The following is a 19,516-nucleotide window of genomic DNA, read 5'->3' as shown; positions in this document are numbered from 1 at the left end:
CAACTTTAGCTTAAACCATAACAGCATCTGCTTAGAGACTTGTGATACAACACTGCATGTGACTTACGACTAAACAGCCACAATCATTAGCACTACAGGTCACTCACCCTTTACCTGTAGTCGTGCCACGCACTAAGATTAACTGCTCAGAAAATCATCTTCCTGGCTGTATCAGATGTACCCCAGCCCACATCTGCTCAGAAATTGACATTGCTGCTCTCTTTATGTATGTTTTTTGGTAGCACCCAACTGCCATTAAATAACGTCAGCAATCGGTTTTGGGTTTTACCCTGCCTACTGGCACTAGGCACTTGAATAAGAGAAGTAAAACTATCCAGTAATCTGGTTAGAGTTATAGTTGGGTTGGTGAGAATCCTGATGGTGACTAGGTGCAGACAGCTTTTTTAATACAAGAGGCTGAGACAAAGTGCCTACATTTTTTCACCATACTTCCTGCCAATAATGGATGCTAGAGGGATTGAGGGATGTCACAAAACCAGCTCCCCCCAGGCTGCCTCTTGTAGCACAATGTGTACATCACATGATGGGAGACATGTTTCAGGAACAAAAAATAGAACAGGTTTTAGTCACAGAAATGACTGTCCAGAGGATGTCTCTGCATAAGAGATCCACCTTCCCCGATGGCATTAAGGGATGCCTGTTTCACCAAGCACATTATGGATTACTGTTTACCATGAGACTGGATTTTACAGATGGAAGCTGTTTTTGGACCTATTTATTTATACTGTATAGCACTAATCACATGGGAAAAGGTTGCTGGTTATCCAAAACAATCAAGTATTGCAGAGCTTCTGGGTGACTGATGTTGTCTTTCTCCATAGATGATCTACCTAAATATGGGCTCAAAAATATCATTGCGCCATAATATTGTGGTCAAAATATGTTGTTTACAAAATATTGTGGCCAAAAATACTAAAGCTAAGTATTTAGTTATTTATAACTGTTTTGCTATCATATAAAAGTTTAAAATATTGTTTACTGTAGTGACATTTTTATTATGGACACGCTGATCTCACTTTCTGGGGGCCAGACCATAACCCCCCGCACCACCAATGAAGGCAGGGGGGCCACAATGTCATTGCTGTGGCAGGAGGCGCTACAAAAGGACGCTTTAACTGCGCTGCGCGGGGCACACTGAACTCACTTGCCGGGGGCCGGTCCACAACCCCCAGTACCACCACTGAAGGCAGTAGGGCTGTAACGTCATTGTTGTGCCAGGAGGCACTACGTAAGGCCGCCTTGGTCTGCCCTGAGCGGGCCGTGCTGAACTCACTTGCCGGGGGCTAGACCACAACCTCCAGCATCACCAGTGAAGGCAGGAGGGCCGCAACATTATAGGCTGTGCAAGGAGGCGCTACTTAAGGGCGCTTTCGTTTGTGCTGCGTGGGAGGTGCCAAAGACTGGGTGAAGACCAAGGCCGTTCAATGCCTGTCATCTCCCGGAGGCCAGGCTGGGCCCCCCTGTCTGACCTCCTACCTTCCTGGGAAAGCAGCGATTTAGCGCCTCCAGGGTGAGTCTTTTTTGTGCTAATTTGACTGTCATATAGCCTCTACTGTTATAAAGATCACCCAAAAGCTTATTGTGGGCAGGCGCAAGCAACAAGGGGAAAAAGACACGGTCAGCAAATTGGGCCAGGGCAGTAGTCTTGACTCATTCCTATCCCAGTCCCTATGGGTGATTACTAAAGGCATCTTTCTGGCTAAGCGGCGCTTGTCCTTGGAAGCTGGAGATATTGATACAAGGCATGTTCATTCCCTCTCAGCCAGGGAGGATGCGCATGTGCTAGTGCAGGAAGTAACTTCAACTGCAATGACCATGTTGGGCCTTCTGGAGCCTTTGGGGGGGGCATGTGAGCATGGTGCAGGAAACACCTAGTAGCCCGCTTCGTGCTCCGACCACTAAGAGAAAGTGCCCCTAATAGGAGGCCTCCTACCTGTTCTTGTACTTGTCAAGTGCATCAGCCTCCCACTACTCAACATGCCCTTGCGCCAGTGCGGGAGGTGACAGACTTTGATTGGGATCTTATAACAGGCAAATTTAAAGTTGTGCTCACCCAGAGCTTAGCCCCTTTGGAGGAAAGGTTGTCCAAACTAGAAATTGCAGCTTCATCATTATTTAACATATCTCACAGTGCTTATGAGGGGGTGCAGTGGAGCATGGAGGCCCTCTTGGACCAACTGGGGCTGCTGATACTGCTGGATGTGTGACTACCCTATGTCCTGCACAGCCTTCTTTACAGCTTATGGCCATTGGTGGGCATGCGTACCTGCGCCAGCAATTGGGAATTTGCAGCAGGGCCCTCAACTTGCTCACCAGGGAGGTTTGGGGTGGCCCAGGGGGGCTAATTGCCTAGGGGGGGGGGCTCCAGTAAGGATATTGGGCTGCCACATCTTAACTTACTGCCAGAATGCAGTCCTTATGTCGCCATTATGACAGGGGTATTTATAATGCGCGGCACCATGGCACACGTTAGGCCCATAGTGTCAGAATTCTTTACGCCATTGTGGCGCTTTGCTCCACTAGCATCAAAAATGTTGACACCAGTGGAGCAAAGTGCAAGGTGAGCCCATACGTTAATATGGGTGCGTCAATTTAACACGGGCGCTGCTCTGGGCAGGCATTAAAAATGACACCAAAAATGGCACATTGAAATCTTGTACATTTTACTGCACCATTTTTGTGGGCCTCCTAACGCCGGAACACCCCTCTTGCATACATTATGCCTGATGCTGGCCTAATGTGGCGCAAGGGGTCACAAAAGGGTGCAATGCATGCATTGCGCCACTTTGTAAATACGGCGCAGCAAAAAATCGCCTCCTTGAGCCACATTAGCGTAAATAAATGACGCTAGTGTGACACGAGAAGGCGCTAGGGCCTTGTAAATCTGGCCCAAAGTTTGACATTGGCTGTGTATCAACTTGATTTTTTTTTAATTAACACATTTTATTGCATTTAGTGGCAATCGCCATACAGCAATAGCAGTAATTAAGAACTTTAACAACAACCAACAATACATTCTAAGTACAGATAGCCATAGCCCCGTCAACTCTGATTTTAATGTCAATGAATACAATGATATTTGGTATGTGGGAACGGGTGGAACGGGTAGGCCCAGGAGTCAGGTCCGCCAGTGGGGACTGTGTGGTTATTAACTGTAAAACACCCAGCCTGCCTCACAGTCTGGTGGATGGCTCATCCCAGTGTTGTCCTCTTGGTTCCAGCATAGTTGTCAGGCACTTGGGTTTTTTATGGGCATTTACTGGTCACCCACAGGAAAGTGCCAGTGCAGGAGCTACAGGGGTTGGCTCAACAACCATTTTCCATTTCCAATAGGTTTGCTCCCCTGTCGTGTCTGGGTGATAATGAATGGTTATGTGCAGCCGTAACTTCCTATCTGTGCCCCCGACGGACTAGGAGGTCTGTTGGCGAGCCGAGAATCAGGCCTGCCCAGAGGTGGGACGCCACAAGATTCCTTAGTTGGAATGTAGGGGGAATCAAAACCAAATCATTGGACACAGGGTGGATTTGTTTTGTTGCCCGGTTCGATGTAATTTTACTGCAGGAGACCTGAGCTCAGGAGCACTTTATCCTAGATGGTTACAAAGCCTTTGTGGTGCCAGCATTTCCCTCTCACGGCTCACGGGCCCATGGAGGTCTTGCCACCCTATTTTGTATTATTAAACTATTTAGAGACACTCCTGTTCCATTAAGGCATCATGGTAACCAAATTTTGTGGGTTGTGGGTATTCAGGGATTCCACTTTTATGTTGTGAACTTTTACAGCGCTGTTTGTGAGCTAGGCTGTCAGATTAATGCCCTTTTCAGTGGCTTATCAGTTCTTGAGTCTAGGGGCCTCTCATAAATCTTTTCATGTGCTGCTGGGGGGAGATTTTAATGCTCAGATGAGTCTTAACTGAATGAACGCGAATCCCTTCTTGCTTGAAGACACCCCACTTTGTTCTCGGTCATCTGATGCTAGAGGGAGGTGGCTGTTACTTGTGGCCTGGGATGTTTGGTCTGCACAGTGTCCTTGTGAGGGGGCTGGATCTTGTTGGTCCGGGCAATGCCCCAAACAGCACGTTGTGAGCAACGCAGACGTTTACCACCCACGTGTAACAACGCTTGCTGAAATGACTGCCTTTTTCTCTCCCTCAACTTTGCACGTATGTGTGGTTAAGGCAGAGAAAAAGGCAGAAAGTGGTGTAGTGGATCGGGAGAGGACGCAGTGAGGTAAGTGTGGGTTTGAAGTTGGTGGGGGGGGTCAGGCTTTTTTTTTTTTTAGGAGCGGGGATTGGGGAAGTTTAGGGGCATATTTATACTTGTTTTGCACCGAATTTGAGTCATTTTTTTAAATGCAAATTCGGTGCAAAACTAATTCCATATTTATACTTTGGCGCTAGACCCGTCTAGTGCCAAATTTATGGAGTTAAAGTCATTTTTTGGACGTGGAAACCTACTTTGCGTCAATGAGGTGCAAAGTAGGCGTTCCCATGCAAAAAATGACTCTAAGGCCCTAGCGCATTATTTATCCTCCCGTGCAAAATCACGCACCAGGGAAAAGAGGGGTCAAAAAATGGTGCAAAGCTTGCTTTGCACCATTTTTTTACGCCTGGGTCAGGGCATGCGTTAGGGGACCTGTGGGGCTATTTCCATGGTGGAACACCATGGGATAAGCCCACAGGCGCCCTCCCCATTACCTATGGACACCCCCACCCACACCAGAGGGACAGCAGAGGATGGGGGACTCCATCCCAGGTAAGTATAGGTAAGTACATGTAAGTATTTTTTTTTTAAGTGCCACTGGGGCCCCTGAAATGGGCCTCCTACATGGCACTGGGTGCAATGGCCATGCCCAGGGGACCCTGGTCCCCTGTGCTGGCCATTGGGGTGGTGGGCATGACTTCTGTCTTTTCTAAGACAGGAGTCATATGGTATGGATGGTTTCACGTCAGAAAATTACTCTAGGCAGGTTAGAGTCATTTTTGTTTACTCTAACCTGCCTAACGACATTTTTGGTGCAAAACCCCATTCTCCCATACCGCCAGCCCCACCCAACTAACGTCATTTTTTTTTACGCTAGCCTACCCTTTGCACCGGCTTGCACCATTCCATAAATATGGTGCCCAGCTGGTGCACAGAAATGGTGCAAGCTGTTGCTAAACTTTTTGGTGCAAAACTGCATTAGTGCAGTTTTGCACCAAAAAGTATAAATCAGGGCCTTAGTTTTTAGGGTGGCTGGGGGGACTGAGTAGTTTATTTTTTAGTGGCGGGGGTGGGGGGTTGTGGTATTTTTGTTTAGGGCTTAGGGTGGCGGGTGGGGTAGGTATTTTTTAGGGGCGGGGAAGGTTTAAGGAAGGGTGGGAGAAGAAAGGATCGGGAGAGGATGCGGTGAGGTAAGTGGGGTTGGATTTAGTGCTTAGGGTTGTAGTTTAGTTTTTAGGGGTGGGGTGGAGGGGTTGTTTTAGTTTATTTTTTAAGGGCGGTGGTGGGGAGGTGCGGTAATTAATTTTTTAGGGGTGGGAAAGGTTTAAGGAAGGGCGGGAGGAGGGAGGAGAGAAGAGGAGGAAGGCTCAGGAGAGGACGCAGTGAGGTAAGTGGGTTTGGGGCAGTGTTTGGGGGGAAGTTGTTTGCGGTGGGGTGGTTTTAAGGCTTAGGGTGAGTGGGAGCTCGGGGTAGTTTATTTGTTAGGGGCGGGAGTAGAGGAGGTCGGGTAGTTTACTTATTAGGCGTGGGGGAAGGTGTTAGGGGGTAGTTTAGTTTTTAGGGGTGGGGTGGGGCCTTTTTTTTTAGGGCTCAGGGTGGGTGGGAGGTCAGGGTAGTTTACTTATTAGGGGTGGGGGAAAATTTTAGGGATCAGGGCGGGTGGGGGTGTCAGGGTAGTTTAGTTTTTAGGGGCCAGGTGGGTGGTCAGGGTATTTAATTTTTTTAGGGCTTAGGGTTTAGTTTACCTATTAGGGGTGAGGGAGGGTTCTAGGGCTAAGGGTGAGTGGGGGTGTTGGGTAGTTTCATTTTTAGGGGTGGGGGGTTGGGGTAGTGGTTTTTTTAGGGCTTAGGGTGGGTGGTGAGGTTGGGGTAGTTTAGTTATTAGGGGTGAGGGAAGGTTTTAGGGTTCAGGATGGGTGGGGGTGTCTGGGTAGTTTATGTATTAGAGGTGGGGGTAGGTTTGGGCCTCACGGCGGGTGTTGGGGGTTGGGATACTTTTTTGGGTTAAGAGGGGGGTTGAATGACAGAACCACGCATGCTGTTTCCACATATGCCTTTACTATGCATGCTTTTACAACGTAAATCTTTTGTAAAGGCACGTGTGGTAAAGGCATGCATGGAAAAGGCGTAGTCGTGATTCTGACCGTGTTGATAAGGCATGCATTGTATCAGTATGCGTGTTTCTGTCATACAACCTGTTGGTCCACGTCCTACCTTTACTGGGTGCGGTAGAGGGTCAGTCAGTTAACATGTTTTTGTTACCGGGTCTATTGAAAGTAAACTTAGTCTTGGCTTGGTCCATGAAACTAGCTTTAGTAACCACAACCCCATTGAGGTTAGGCTGGCCATTGCGGTAGCTGCCGGGTAGATTCTTTGCCTGTCCTAAAAGACTTGGCTATCAAAGACCATGGCCGTAAAGTCAGGTGGCGCTACATCTCCATTCCTGCCCTGCTGGAGGCCACAGTTACCTCCAACCTTTTATTGATTACTGAGGCCCTGCTGAGTTTAGAAACCCCTGCCAGTGGCATCCTGGAGGCTTCACGGGCGCTGATTGCTTCCATAAGCTCTACTATGATGGAGTTGTCTGGCCCTGGTAGACCTCCCAAGAAGGGTTGGTTTGATAGAAACTGTAGGGCCCTTGAAGCCACCCCTAGCGATCCGCAGGCAATTACTGTGGCTGGCCAGGGCCACCTATAAGAATGCCTTAAAGGTTAGGACTTGTCCACTCCTGCAGTAGTTATAAAGCATGTAACCAGCATTGTGTTTGAAGTAGAGGAAGTCCCCTTAGCTAACTTAGCTATTTTAGCTAGTCCTTCCAACAAGGTTCCTGGGCCTCATGGCGTCCCCATGGATCTCTATAAGGCGGACACCATACTTTGGGTTCCGATTTTAACCAACATCCTCAATGCTATCTCTCAAGAAAACATACCCAGCTCATGGAGGTCAGCAATAATAGTCCCCATCTTCAAAAAGGGGAATAGACAGGACCCAGCATGCTACAGGCCAATCTCCTTGCTGGATTCTATGGTTAAAATCCTAGGAGGCAATTTTTTTGCAAACTAAAGACTGTAATTTAGACAGAAAACAAAATAATTGGTTCACAGAAGATCTGAGATTGAGGCCAGGTTTCGCAAATTGGAAAAACAGGGCGTGTGAGCTGCTCTTGTAGTGCCAAGATCGACTTGCACACTTTAAATAAGCGGCTAAGTGCACTTACTTTTCACAACACTGTCTCAAAAGCAATATTTGTTGTGATCAATGACCTGAAATAAATGGCAGATCATTGTCTGGATCTCCGATGAGTTTATAAATCCAACTTTTGTGCTGATTTCTTTGAGAACCAAAATAAGGACAATTAAGACTCTTTACCTCTGGGCTGACACTGGGCAGGAACTTTCAGTACTGCCCACTGACAAAAAATTATTTCAGCCACTTCTCCTCATTAAATAAAAAAGATTGTAGCGCTTTGATAAGGCATGCCTTATTTCAGTATGCGTGTTTCTGTCATACAACCTGTTGGTCCACATCCTACCTTTACTGGGTGCGGTAGAGCAGTGGTTCCTAACCTTTTGACTTCTGTGGACCCCCACTTTATCAGTACTGGAACCCGGGGACCCCCACTGAATCATTATTGGAAACTGGGGACCCTCTAGTGAGTCATTACTGAAAGCTGGGTACATAATCTGTTCATATTATTATATTTTCTGAACAGCCGCGGACCCCCAGGGGTCCCCGGACCACAGGATGGGAACCACTGCGGTAGAGGGTCAGTCATTTAACATGTTTTTGTTACCGGGTCCCTTGAAAGTAAACTAAGTCTTGGCTTGATCCATGAAACTAGCTTTAGTGACCACAACCCCATTGAGGTTAGGCTGGCCATTGCGGTAGCTGCCAGGTAGATTCTTTGCCAGTCCTAAAAGACTTGTCTACCAAAGACCATGGCCGTAAAATCAGGTGGCGCTACATCTCCATTCCTGCCCTGCTGGAGGCCACAGTTACCTCCAACCTTTTATTGATTACTGAGGCCCTGTTGAGTTTAGAAACCCCTGCCAGTGGCATCCTAGAGGCTTCACGGGCGCTGATTGCTTCCATAAACTCTACTATGATGAAGTTGTCTGTCCCTGGTAGACCTCCCAAGACGGGATGGTTTGATAGAAACTGTAGGGCCCTTGAAGCCACCCCTAGCGATCCGCAGGCAATTACTGTGGCCAGGGCCACCTATAAGAATGCCTTAAAGGTTAGGACTTGTCAACTCCTGCAGTAGTTATAAAGCATGTAACCAGCATTGTGTTTGAACTAAAGGAAGTCCCCTTAGCTAACTTAGATATTTTGGCTAGTCCTTCCAGCAAGGTTCCTGGGCCTGATGGCGTCCCTATAGATCTCTATAAGGCAGAGACCATACTTTGGGTTCCAATTTTAACCAACATCTTCAATGCTATCTCTCAAGAGAACATACCCAGCTCATGGAGGTCAGCAATAATAGTCCCATTCTTCAAAAAGGAGAATAGACAGGACCCAGCATGTAACATGCCAATCTCCTTGCTGGATTCTATGGTTAAAATCCTAGTAGCCAATTTTTTTGCAGACTAAATGCTGTCATTTAGACAGAAAACAAAATAATTGGTTCACAGAAGATCTGAGATGGAGGCCAGGTTTCGCAAATTGGAAAAACAGGGCTTGTGAGCTGCTCTTATAGTGCCAAGATCGACTTGCACATTTTAAATAAGCGGCTAAGTGCACTAACTTTTCACAACACTGTCTCAAAAGCAATATTTATTGTGATCAATGACCTGAAATAAATGGCAGATCATTGTCTGGATCTCCGATGAGTTTATAAATCCAACTTTTGTGCTGATTTCTTTGAGAACCAAAATAAGGACAATAAAGACTCTTTTCCTCCCAATTTAACCTCTGGGCTGACACTGGCCAAGAACTTTCAGTACTGCCCCTTGACAAAAAATTATTTCAGCCACTTCTCCTCATTAAATAAAAAAGACTGTAGCGCTTTAATAAAAAGTAGTGGATGTTATCCGGGACAATCTTCACAAAGAGCAATTGCTCATATCTTTGTGCATGCTACTATTAAGGTATCACCTTGCAGAGGTAGTGTATCATAGGATTTTTTAAAAAGGCACAAGTTGTACCAAGTTATTTACTAAAAAGACAACCATGGATCCTGACAGTATTTAGACCTAGAGGCCAGTTTCTCAAATTCCCTACTTGGCCAAATTACTTGAGCATGCTGTTTGCCGCCAACTATCCAACCATATGTCAGCTCAAAAGCTGCTTCTTCCGGCTACAGGGCAAAAAGTGTAGTGACAGCTATGCTTGATGATATGTGCCGCTGTGCCACTTTGGATGCGCCCACAGCACTTGTCCTGTTGGATCTCTTATCCTCTTTCAATACCGTTGACCGCCAGATAGGTTATATCACCTGGTGGGCTTCTGTATTGGTGGCACAATTTTGTCCTGGTTGCACAGCTTTCGAACAGCATGCTTTATGCAGGTAAAGATGGGTCATTGTGTATCTGAATTGAAAGCGCCCCCACCTTTACTGTTCAACCTGTACATAACACCGCTGACATATCTGATAAAGTCTTTTGGTCTGGTCCTATTTATTTACAAAGATAACACCAATATCATCCTAGCTACTGGTGAACCACCCCCAGCCACACTCCCCTCCCCCTGTTGTACAAGCAAAACCTTTACGTAACCATATGGATAATGTCCAAACATGGATATCTCAAAACCAACTTGAACAGAGGGAACACTGAAATTTTGGCCCCAATTTCTCAAACTACTTTTTAAAACTTTCCATTCTGGTCCCCTCCTCTTCGCCAAAAACCAGAGCCAGCGCATAATGTGAAAAATCTGGGTGCCAAATTTGATCATCACTTGACATTTGACGAACATGTAAACGCAATAGTGAAGTTTGCTTTTTTCAGCTGCAAGCTCTGATGACCATTATCTGTCCCTATACCACTCAGCAGAGAACCCAAATTATGAATTCATTCATCTGGGGAAGCCTACTCTACTGCAGTGCCCTACAGCTTGCTCCACCTGCAAGGACCATAAATAAACTTCAACTGGCACAAGGGCTGCGGCCATAATAATGTTTTATATAAGGAACTATGATTCAGCAAAACCGGCTATAACCAAACTTTAATGACTTCAAGTGTCCCAAGGAGCAATCTTCAAGTCATTGTCCCTCCATGGCCCACACCCTAGCGCCATGTCCAGCAGATTTTCTTCCCACTGACAAACAAGGACCCAAGCTCTGGAAAGCTATTGCTATTAACTATCCCAACGTTTAATAAAAAGGGTACTTTAGGAGGCAGACCTTTTTCAAATGCAGCAGAAAAACGTAGGAATAGGTTGCCCCAGCAACCACAGAGTTACACCTTCCTGCATCAGGAAACTACTGAAGACCCAGCTTTGTCCTAGTTTATGTATTTCGGTTTCGTGGCAATATGGTTCTTTGGTATTAGAATTATCAGTGCAAGATTACCTTCCTGTGATTGTTTCACTTTACAAATTCAGAAATAAAATAATAATACAGTAACGTACGCACTGAAAGACAGATACAGACACTTAGGGGGTCATTCTGACGCCGGCGGTCAAGGTCGGCGGGAGCACCGCCAACAGGCTGGCGGTGCCCCGCAGGGCATTCTGACCGTGGCGGTTTGGCCGCGGTCAGAACAGGAAAACCGGCGGTCTCCCGCCGGTTTTCCACTGCCCTGCTGAATCCTCCATGGCGGCGCAGCTTGCTGCGCCGCCATGGGGATTCAGACACCCCATACCGCCATCCTGTTCCTGGCGGTTCGCCCGCCAGGAACAGGATGGCGGTATGGGGTGTCGTGGGGCCCCTGGGGGCCCCTGCAGTGCCCATGCCAATGGCATGGGCACTGCAGGGGCCCCCGTAAGAGGGCCCCACAAAGTATTTCAGTGTCTGCTCAGCAGACACTGAAATACGCGACGGGTGCAACTGCACCCGTCGCACCTTCCCACTCCGCCGGCTCCATTCGGAGCCGGCTTCCTCGTGGGAAGGGGGTTTCCCGCTGGGCTGGCGGGCGGCCTTCTGGCGGTCGCCCGCCAGCCCAGCGGGAAACACAGAATAACCGCAGCGGTCTCCTGACCGCGGTGTGGTATTCTGGAGGGGGGAACTCTGGCGGGCGGCCTCCGCCGCCCACCAGAGTTAGAATGACCCCCTTAGTCACATCTACACCCAAAGGCACACACAGACAAACATGCAAACACAGACGAACACTCATACACACAGTCACATAGACACCCAACAACCCGACACACACACATACACACACAGTCAAATACACACCAAAAGTCAAACATAAACGTCCACACACCCAGACACACACATAAACACAGACACACTCACATACACAGACACACAGAGTCACACACAGAAACACAATCCTGTAAAAAAACAAAAGAGACATACACACCAAAAGACAAAAACACACACACAGTTACACACATACACACACGGAAGCACACAATCACATAAAGACAAAAGATACATGCACACTGACAGTCACATAAACTCCCAAAGGCACTGATAAACACATAAAGGGACACCCAGAAACGCAGTCACATACATAGACACCCCAAAAAACAATCAGACATACACCCACACACACACACACACAGACACTACACACATGAACACAGGCACAGTCACAACACACACAAACACCCACTCCCAGACACACAAACACACCTAGACATACACACAAAGACAGACTCAATCACATACACACACACAGACAAACACAAATAAACAAAGACACACACAAGCGTGCACATGGACATGCAAGCCATTAACAGGCACACAGTCACATACTGATCCAAAGACACACACAGAGTCACACACGGGTAGACACACATTCACTCACACACAGATACATACACATTCACTTACACATCCATGACTTGCATAAACATACCCAGACACACAGAGAAACATACATAGTCAAAAACCCACAAAAACGCACAGCAACACACTCAAACACAGTGACATACACACCCAGACACATGCACACACATATTTACACACATTCGTACACACACTCACACAAACACACAATAACACAAACGCAGAACACAATGGAGTGCAGAACAAGAACAGTGTTTGTGAAGGCAGTGACTAGATTCCAGTTGAGTGTGGGTGGAACCCGTGAGTTGAGTACTTCATTTGCCCCTAGACTAAGAGGAGATTAGAACAAGGTTTCCTTTTTAGACATTTCTTGAACCGTATGTAATTGTGTTCTTCCCTGAACAGTACAGGAGTCGGCCCATTCCACATTTTAGAGCCCTCAACTCACAGGCTCCTGCCACCTTGTTTCTGGGACGTTTGTTAATCGTCTCACATAATGGTGTGTCAGGTTGAACATTTAACAGTGGTGCCTTTTTAGGGTCGAGCCTGCGTCGCATGATCTTGCGCATGCGTTCCGCTTGCGAGACGCTTTAGGAGTTAGAAAAGGGCTCGGAGCCCCGTTCTCGTCACGTCAGTGTCTTTCATTGGTTCATGGACTTGCCTGTTAAAAACTGCTTGCCTTCATTAGTGGAAGGCACGCACAGGTCATGCCTTTTCCAGTGGTTAGCCCTCATCGAGCGCAGCGACCAAGTACTGAAAACATGCAAGGCTCGCTGTTTCCCATCAGGTTTGTGGACTACTGCAGAAGTCGCATTTGCGTAATATCGACCCTGTTACATAGTTAATTGCACTCTTGCCGGTTACGTACATAATTGCACTTTTGCCGATAGGTTTCATTACGAGTGAACTGTAGAAGCGCGATCGTGCTATTTTTTTCTTTTAATGTGGCAAGAAAAATCCGATTTGGAGTTTACAACTGGTAATAGCTGTAACTCGGACAAATGCGAGACTCTAGTGCATTGCAAATGCTTGTTTAATTAGTTTATAAAAAAAATATCTGAAACCATGTCACAGTGAACTTGTGTACTGTGCATAGGATTTCGTTTCCGACTTTATCTGAATATCCAGCGGAAGTCAGTGGAGTGATTTTGGGTCAGGTTTTATGGGGTCGTGCTTTGGAGGTGACATCTAGCCTTAAATATGTTGGGTCATCTTGAAAGGTGACAAAGGACATCAACGAAACATCGGCGAGGCATATTCACATAATCAACCTTGCCACACTGTGGAAAGCCCAAGGTACTCCCCAATAAAAGAATTTCATATGACCCCAAAAAGGAGGCAACAGTGAAGAAGTCCTGAAAGTCAGTCTGTTGTATGAAGCCTACAGTTTCTAGAGAAATTGCAGAATAAAATTAAGCTAGACCAATAATATTAAAATGGCAGATAAAGCAATCCAATTTAATAAAATATATTTATATAACATTTGGAAAAAATTAATGATGGTACAGAAAGGATGTAACTGTTCTATAAATTACAGCAGATCTAATGCAAGTTTAGTGGTTTTTCACATTTTATACGAAACAAGGGAAATTAGACTTAATCTCTTTTATTAGAAAAGAGAACAAAAACGATTTTAAAAAGTAATGTTGTTTTCCGTAAAAGGTAAACAGGCGCTGGCCTGACCAGCAAAGTTAGGTGCTGGCAAGGAGGCATGCTGTAAACTAAAGATGACATTAGCTGGACTATAATGGGTTCTCGCAGTGTGGTAAGTAGATAGGGTGTGCCGCCCCCGAAATGTGGATCCAATGACATTAAAAAGGTTTCAACTGTGCGTAACCCCCCTCACAGGCGCCAGTGGGAGTGTCGGGCTGACCTCCAGGAGCCATGTTCTTCCATCAGTGAGTACAGATGAGTTGTGGACCAATGCGGCGTCTTCAGTACTCAGTGTTGAAAACTCAGTCCCAAAGGGCATCTCAGTTTTGTACAAACAGCACATTGAAACAAAGCTTAACAAAAAGCCAATATAATTTACACAAAAATAATTGAAAATATTTCTTAAAGTATTGTTTTCTACATGTAAATAATCTCTCTTTGTAAAAAGAGGGGGAATTTGCACACACCAGGTAATGAGCTTTTTCACCTTGAGTGTTCACCAGAGATACTTCCAGTTCCCCAGTGCATACATTTATTCCACTTCCTCACCTTTGTGTGAGAAGCTCCTACTTATCCATCCAGGGTTTGTGACTCTAGCTGTACATCGTAGTTTTTTATTTTTTCCTGGTCACGACCACCGCTGACTCACCTAAGAGGCCTAGCATTGCACTATCAACAGTGCCATGTTTGGTGGCACCAGCAAATCTTATTCTAAGTGGCCCCTTTTTCAGACCATTTAGAGGTAAGGAGTCATAGAAACGGCATAGGTCCATGATGTCACATTCACTCATAAAACTTTCAGGTTATGCACCCTGTAGGAACTTTCAACCATCAAATTGATGGAGATGCTCACAAGATATTTCAACCTTTTATCATCGCATATCGCAAGATGTGCAGACCGCCTTCCCCCAGAAAAGCCTTTATGTCGCTATTGCAAGCCAACCGACCCCATTAGCAGCTCATCCATCAAGGGCTCCAACAATATGGTTTTCTTAGGTTTTGAGTTCCTATGACCAAACACTAAAAATACACACATTCTCAATTAAACAATGCAGGCCTTAAATGTGACATCTTATAGGGTTTGTCATATCATGCTTCCATCATTAAGCCCCACACAACAACCACCTACTGCTGTCAACCAAAATACACCAAACCACAGTACTGCTACTTTATGAACTTCCTTATAAAACCTTGTAAGCACAAACTCATCAACCTGCAAACACAAGTGACTACAAAGTTTATGCCCACTCACTCCTGGAATCAGTTAACTTTACCCTGAAAGTCATCACCTACACCAGAAGATCTTAGGGGGCCAGGGAGGGGTTTCTGATAGGAGGGAAAATAGTGAGGGAACGTAATTCAAAGATGAATGTGTGGGAGAGTGGCAGTACACCATATAGTGTATTGTATAGCTTTTCACAGGGGTACGAGTAAAAGGGGAGAATGCATAGTGTGTAGTGTGGGAGAGAGGTAGGATGCCAGATAGGGATTTTTGGACTGGAGGAAGATCAAACGGCAAGTTCAGGCTAATGCAGAGCGCTGATGAGCAGTGTGGCAGGATTCCAGATATTTACATTTGTTGTATAGGACAAGGGTGAAAGGATTTATTACTAAGGAAGGATGGATGCAGATGGATTTTCCTATCATCCATATGCACAAGGCGTGACATCACTGGATTTCCCATCATCCATTAGCACAGGAGGTGACATCACAGGATTGCCCATCATCCATCTGCACAGGAAGTGACTTCACTGAGTTCCCTCTAAAACTGTCTTCACTTAATAGTGGCCACAGTGCCTGTCCACTCCCTGCCAGCACTCAGGGCCAGAACCCATAGAGCAAGATCTCAGAAGCTATTACATGGAAGAGTTCAGGCTCAAAAACGCCATTGCAAGCAACTTGAACACAGATGTAGACAAAGTCAGGACAACACTGACAAGAGTACCTACAAATCTGCCCCCAGATGCTACAATCAGCAAACCAGAGGCACTAAAAGGGTCAGGATTGCCTCACTCCCATATGCCATGGTTCTCCTCCATTATTCCAATAATTTCCTCCAATATACAGGCAGCATTTGTTTGCCATAGGAGTTGCTACAATTTCATCACAGATGTCATTTGGGCGAAGAATTCCCTCCAGTTTGCCAGCACCAATATTATGTATGGGTTCATTTGCAGCCAAGAAATATCTTCCAAATGCCGGGGAGAATGACAGACTCACAACCATAACATTGCCTTCTCGCTCATGCTCACTTACATTTACTCATTCACATTCATTCTTTCTCACTCATTCTTTCTCACCCACTTGGCATTCACTCATTCATTCTCACCCCCTTGCACTCACTATAACTCACTCACACGCACTTTCACTTAAACTCTCAGTTTGACTCACTGATTCTTAATCATTTATTCATTCAGTCACTCTCGCTCAAACTCTCTCTTGCTAATATATTCTTCACTCACCCTCACTTGCTCTTATGTTTAGTAATTCATTCTTATTTATTCTCATTCTCTCTGCCTCACACATTCACACTGTCACTCACTTTCGCTCATCCTCTCTCACTTTCTACACTCCCTCACACTCATTCTTACACATTCATTCTCACTCAACCACTCTCACTTGCAGTCAAAGGTATTGTTTTTTATTCACGCTTTCTTGTACTCACTGACAGTCAATCACACACATTTTCACTCACTAGCCATCACTGACTCTCACTCACTTTCACCCATCAACACCTTTACAGACACGCACATCTACCCACAAGCATGCAGACAACGTACATTTAAAAGCATTTTTTACTTACTTCTGCTGCCACCAAAGGATGCGTTCCAGCTAATTGTGAATAATACTGTTATTCACTAATAGAATACTATAAAAATGGACAGCAAACAATGAGGACAGAGCCCAGAATCACAGTAGGATGATCTGCCCCATTCTTCACACTGATTTTCCAAACTCTGATCCCAGAGGTCGCAAAGGCAGTCCTAGAGTTTGCAAAGGGCAACCTAGGGTTTGCAGCCCCCGGCCACCATTAAATGACATCCACGACTGATTACCAAACATAATCTCTGTCTTGACTTCTTCTAGCTTGGCGTACCCATGTGACAGTGTAGCAGAGGAATTAATTCCCTTACATTAAAGATAAGAACTGTGAATGGTTCCCAACTTTCCTATAACAATCCTGAAGGAGTTACAGCTCCATCTTCGTGGGTTCTCTAAGTTCTGCCTTTACCGCCTGCCCTGTGCCACACTACCACTCACCCCTTCTTGTCATGACTTCCACAACCAAAACCAGCCAACAATTAACCAATGCTATCACACCCTAGAACCGTTCCCTAATTGGAGCCTGTCACCCAGAGAACATCCTCTGGCTTTCTTCTAGCTCAGCGGTTGACCTTTGGACCATTGTAGATTGACTTATGGTGTCTCATAAGGACATGATAGATGTAGGTGACATTCTGATTTACATAAGTGCAATTATAAGCATTACCACTATTGACATTAGCACGTCTTTCACTGCAACAATTGGGCCACAGCCACTCATTTTTGAAGACCAGCACTTATTTGTTTCTCATTAGACATTTCCAGTTAGCAAAAGAGGGAAAAACACACAAAGAGGAATACAAAGTTAGAAATTCCCTTGCCAGGAAAGAAAGCAGAAACCTGAAAGAGTAAGATAAAGGGGAAGGAGTGTCTGGCAGGAGATTAAAGAGGCCTGGTGTTGACTCAGGACTACACACAAGTGTTATTAGGCACGCTGACATTTTACAGTGCCGGACACAAGTGTCTGACCAGCACTTTGGGTACTGGTACTCATTATTTTACAAATAAAGCCCTGAACACCAATGACCGCTCCTAAAGAGAGTTGAGAAAAAGCTAGTCCTAGGTGCCAACACTCACTGGCCACACATGAAAACAAAGAGCCCAAAAGAATGGAGGCCCAGACACCACAACTTTAATGCTCCTTCATATTTCGTACCTTGATCTACGCCCTCAAGGCAGCAGTAGGTATGGCACACACTAGAAGGTAAAAATTACTATTCTAACTCCAATCCTAGAATATCTGGGGGGAAAGCAACTGCCCCCAAATATTCCAGGAGGTTAATTTAGTACTGCAACTCCAGTTCTGAAATATTTTGACGAAAGTTATAGATTCCCCAAGTATTTCCAGGAATGGTTGAAAAGTAGTAATTTTGAAGGGGAGAAAGTGCTGACTTGAGTGGGCAGCTCAGGCCAAAAAACTAGGATTACCAACTTGCTTTAACAGATGCGTACCATGTCCTCTTTAAAACAGACAATCCGCTATCCAATTTGAAAGAGGTGGCAACCCGGTTCTGAGCAGACCCTTTAATTGGTGTGATCGAAACGCATCAACAAATGGTGGAGTGCCACATGTGAGAAGGAATATATTGATGATCAAATAACCAATATTAATGATCAAATAACCCACGAGCCTCCTTAAAATTTATTTTGCCTGAAAGCACCCCCCAACCCCACCCTACATATTAGCCTCCCTGGCCCCAAGATTAAATGTACTAAAGTGGAGAGTCTAAACTGATGGGCAGAGAAACTACTCGAATTACTACTCAATAATTTCAGAACTGGCATTTTGTTTTTTGTGTTTTTGTTTTTTAGGTCGAGTCTAGACATCACGCATGCACTGTCTGCAAGACCTGTTGGAATGAGTAAAGGACTTTGCTCCCACCAGCCGCTGCCTCCCGCCTACCATAGACTGAAGGCAGTGTTGCTCTTGTTTTGATGCCTCCTAAATGGTGTGGCAGCCGATACGTCACTTCCTGTTCTTGGCTGATGAGCACCAGCCAAGTACAGTTTAATCACGCCTGGATTGTTTTTCTGTTGTTTGGTTTGACTATTTTTTGTTTCCTGCCTCCATGGCACTTTCAAGTTTTACAGAGCGGGACTGCCGATCGAGTTACTGCTGTATAAAACCTGAAAGCTCCATGAGCGCGACTGAAAAACAAAACAACTTGATATTGTTTGTTTTATTTTTCAGTTGCGCTCATGGCGCTTCAGAGCGGGACTGCTCGCTGTACTAAACTTGTTCTCCTTTCCTCCCCTTTTCTTTCTTTCGTGCCCCTTCGTCCCCCCCCACATGGCAAGAAAAGTCCAGTTAGGGATTTACAATGCTAATAGCTTTAACTCGAGCAAATGCGAGATCCACTGCATTTCAAATGCTTGTTTTTTCCCCACTGGTGGCACATTCACATACATCTGTATGCATTTGACATAAAGTAATGTTCTTCTGTGTATGGTTACAATGACACAATGCCAAATAATCACGGTACTGAAATAAATAACATGAACTTGAAATCAACTTTTTGATGATCAACGGTTTTGGCTTTTGATCTTTGAATAAAATATAAGGAAGCAATCCTCACAAGGTAAAGCTTTTTCATGCTTACATCTGTCGTTAACATGCCAATTTTATTAAATCTATCATTACTGAATTCACCATTAATCTGTCTCTCGCCCTCTCATTCTATACCCTTATCTATTAATGTTTTCACTGCTAATTGTTGCATTGTTGCTATGATCCCTGGCAGGAGAGGCCTCTGTCTTTAACATGCCATTTTCCAGCCATCACTTTGCTTGCCTCTGTCCCTTACATTTTAATTCTTTCTCTGTCTCCTTCTATGAATCTGTCTCTGACATGCTGTGATTCACATTCAGTAATCCTGCCCTTCACTCTCTAAGCTTCCATCACTCACTTCCTATTTTTCTATT

At 45.4% G+C, this 19,516-nt stretch overlaps 1 long non-coding RNA gene across 1 annotated transcript in view; it reads left to right on the top strand.

The window, feature by feature from the left end:
- Nucleotides 1-19,163, top strand: part of LOC138258381 (uncharacterized) — a 92,337-nt gene extending 73,174 nt beyond the window's left edge. The window contains exon 3 of the long non-coding RNA XR_011198411.1: nt 18,407-19,163. This is a non-coding gene — a long non-coding RNA (uncharacterized lncRNA). The remainder of the gene's footprint in view (nt 1-18,406) is intronic.
- The last annotated feature ends 353 nt before the right edge of the window (nt 19,164-19,516 follow it).

The sequence above is a fragment of the Pleurodeles waltl genome, chromosome 2_1, assembly GCF_031143425.1.
Source record: "Pleurodeles waltl isolate 20211129_DDA chromosome 2_1, aPleWal1.hap1.20221129, whole genome shotgun sequence".
Taxonomy (NCBI): domain Eukaryota; kingdom Metazoa; phylum Chordata; class Amphibia; order Caudata; family Salamandridae; genus Pleurodeles; species Pleurodeles waltl.
This window is presented reverse-complemented; position numbering and strand designations above follow the sequence as displayed.